Source organism: Ambystoma mexicanum, chromosome 3q (genome assembly GCF_040938575.1).
Source record: "Ambystoma mexicanum isolate Mex_15411 chromosome 3q, UKY_AmexF1_1, whole genome shotgun sequence".
Lineage (NCBI taxonomy): Eukaryota > Metazoa > Chordata > Amphibia > Caudata > Ambystomatidae > Ambystoma > Ambystoma mexicanum.
Genome location: NC_090926.1, coordinates 885,447,918 through 885,451,882, shown reverse-complemented (window position 1 = coordinate 885,451,882; position 3,965 = coordinate 885,447,918).

The following is a 3,965-nucleotide window of genomic DNA, read 5'->3' as shown; positions in this document are numbered from 1 at the left end:
CTTTTCACAATGAAAATATTATGTTTCGTAGCACATACATTTTTCGCAGAGATGAAGTCCATCTTACTTATGCTGGCAATCAGATTTTTCTGAGAAATGTACAAAATGCATTGCAACCTTTTTTGGAATTGCAGCCATCCATTTTGCAGTAGGTGTTGAGCATTTCAAGTTTTTCAAATACAAACAAACACCACCAAAAGGCTCTTTTCAGAGCCACCACTTCCTCCCAGAGAAAAGTGCAATGGTTATGATAGGGCAGCACCCCAAAATTTGAGATGTCCGCGAACTGTCCGCGGACTTCTAAAAAATACACAAGGCCCTGCTCCATTAATTTTCCACTTCTATTTTTAAACTGTGAAAGGCGGCTCTGAAAAGAGCCTTTTTTATTTTTGTTGTTTTATTTTCTTTGTTTTTTTACACACAACGCACTAGGAGAGGAGGGTAAGGGGGGGACACCAACCACGGGGATAAGAAAGGGCGGTTGGAGAGAGGAAGATGTAGGGTGGGCCTTACTTAGGTAGTGAGCAGGTCTTCTCGTGCTGTGAGTCCATAGTCTTGAAAGCACTACGAAGACTCTTCCCCCCTGCAGAGTACTTTGTCACAGTACATACACACAACTGTGACCCTCGAAAGGTAAGGGTCATCAGCATTATGAATGGCCTGTGAGGCAGCTGGAGGGAATGCGCTCTCCCACAGGAGTGTCCCTTGTGGTGAGAGGAGCGGAAACAGAGGATGTGGTAGAGGAACTCAACCTACTACACACCTAGCAAGGTGCAACCTTGCGAATGGCCACACCGTGGAAAGACTTGAGGTGTTGCTTCATAGTTGTCGTACCAAAGTTGTATGAACCAGGTCTCCCGTGACCAAGCACCATTTTGAACTCGTTGCAGGTGACATTGTTTGCACGCGCCTTGGGTACGTTACCATGAATGGTAAATAACCGCCACACCCAAGAGTCACGGCGTGTGCTGGTAGTAGGGACTTCCACTACCTCATCCTCTTCATCCTCTTAATCCTCCTCTACATCCTCACTCGTGTTCCCCTCTTCATGCCCTTGGGGATGTGGTCGTGGTGGAGGGGGTGGTGCTGAAGCAGATGTAGCACCAGGTGGCAGTGGAGGAGCCATGGATGCCATCAGGTTTCAGATGAAAATTTGGAAAGTTGGCAGCAAAATGCACTGTTCTGTAAGGTAGTCAGAAACACAATGAGAATGAGTTCTGGGGTGTGGCCCTTTATAGGGGTGCTGGTGCCGGTCCGCGGACACCCGCTCCATCCACGGACGGATCGAACACCAAAAAAAAGGCTCAAAAAGTCCCAAAAAGTATGTACAAAATCTTGATTATTGTCTGGGACTTGTGCTATGGTGATTTATTATTATAAAAAAATGTGGATTGCCTGAAAAAGTAGTTTTAAATTGTTTGCGGACAAGAACAGTGTCTGTACTCCGAACACACGCTCAGCGTGGGCGTGGTCACATGATAGCGTCACAAACATGTCCGCGAAGGGAACGGGTGTCCGCAGGACACCAAATGCGCGAAACTGTTTTGCGCATGCGCGTTGGTGTTCTACAGAAAGTGTTCGGGTCCTGAAACTAATTAAAAGTGCGACACACGTGAAACTAACAGTTACGGACAGGCGTTTGTTCTTAGAACAGTTTCAACCTGCCTACGAACAATATGGACAGGCCTACCGTCCTCAGAACAACCCAATTTTGTTTATTGTTGAACATCCCAGGACACTTGATGTGTTCTTAGAACAATTTCAACTTGCCTATGAACAATACGGACAGGCATAGCGTCCTCAGGACACCTCCATTTTGTTCATTTACGAACATTCCAGGACACCGCCTGCGTTCTTAGAACAGTTTCAACTTGCCTACGAACAGTATGGACAGGCATAGCATCCTCAGGACACCCCCATTTTGTTAATACACGAACATCCCAGGACACTTGATGTGTTCTTAGAACAGTTTCAACGGACAGGTATAGTGTCCTCAGGACACCCCCATTTTGTTTATTTACGAACATTTCAGGACACCACCTGTGTTCTTAGAACAGTTTCAACCTGCCTACGAACAGTACGGACAGGTATAGTGTCCTCAGGATACCCCCCCATTTCATTTATTTACGAACATTTCAGAACACCTGTGTTGCCCGCGGACACCAAAACTGACTTTTAAAAAAAAAACACAAAGGACTAAATTAACACATACATAACATTTACTTTTCATTATATTATACATATGTACAATTTATGATAGAGAAGGGGTAGCAGAAACTGACACAAACACAGGGGAATTGGGGTTTTCAATAGGATGGACAGGAGAAGATGAAGGGATGGAAGTCTCATCAAAATATTTTTGTTCGTGGAGAGGATTTGGGGATAATTGACTGGGATATGGAGAGGGGGGACAGGTACATGTTGCACAATGATATTTAATTTTTTCTTTTATATGGTCCTCCACAAAATATTTCAAAAGGTGGAAATTTGTCATTAGCTTGTTCATTTTTTCTTCCATGCGCTGGAGAGTTTGTTCTAAAGTATCTTGTTGAGTATTGTTTTCATTGTTTGTATGGTCTATTAAAAACAAAATATTTATATATATATATGTTAAGTGCACATATAGTAATGCTTATTAATTTGTTTATAAAGAGGAATGTCTACCATTAGTTTCACTATCTTCACCATGTGGGAAATTCTCCTCAAGTCATTCTAAAGTATTTGACATTTCTGTGAGGTAAAAAAATATACATTACTTTTATTGTATCTAATATAGACATTTTAGAAATATATAACAACAAAAAAGTTTACTTACTAGATTGTGGTAAGTTGTCTTCTGACTGTTCTGTAGATGTGCTGCTGCTCCTAGTTGTGCAGTTTCTGTGATATAATTATGTTAGAAGCATACCTTTCTTGTTTTGGTATATTCCATTTTACAATACATGGTATTTAAATGGATGTTTGATGTGTTAGATATATACATTGTACTTCTTATTTATTACTATATATAATGTGTTTGTGTGTTGGTTTTTCAACTTGTAGTGTTCATGTGGCATGATATAACAATTTAAGATACCCCTGAGTTTTTGGGTAGTATTGGTGGTGTCCGCGTCCGTCCGCGAACATGCGCGCAGTCCGCAGACATCAATATCACTAGGTGGGAGTTCAGCATGTCCTATGTTACATGTATATAGAGTTAGGGATATTATGGTTAACTTGTCCTACTAAATACCAGTGAAATTCATTAAAAGAACTTTGTTAAAGGGACGTTCTAGTTAAGTTGCGCTACTAAAAACCTATCAAATTCAGTAAAAAAAACTTTGTTAAAGGGACATTATGGTTCAAAGTAAAACCGAAAAACCCCTGAAATTCGGCAGATATGGTAAGCTAAGCAACCATAACTCGCGCCACCGTGTACTGCTAACATTAACACCCAGGACCTCAAAGATGACATCACAAATGTCATTGATGACATCACTGATGACATCACATGTCTGGCTCCCCCTTTTGTCCTTTACTGGCATATCTAGGCCACATGGTTCTGTTCAGTAACAGTAAAAAACTAAAAATTGAAAATATACTATATTTGTAGACTTATCCTTCAATTAAGTTCTTACAATAATTCCCTTAGGTTCAAGTCACATCATACAGCTGTGGATTGCTGATTTTTTCTCCAAGTGAGATTTGTTGACACCTATCTCATTATGCGTCCCTTTTATTCATTATTAGTAACCCGGCAAGAGCGAAGCAAAATGCAACAAGCATTCTGATTGGTTCTCGCCAGGTCTCTACCCGGCCGGGAATCCCTCCGTCGGGATTCCATGGCCTTTGTCCCCAGCGGGGGGCGTGGCAGCCCCTCAGCCAATGAGGAGGCTCGAAGCGGGGCCATCCCCGCTCCGAACCTCCCCGCGGCTGAGAGGCTGCCTTCGCCCCCCGCCGGGGACTCGGGTAAGTCTTTTTTAAAT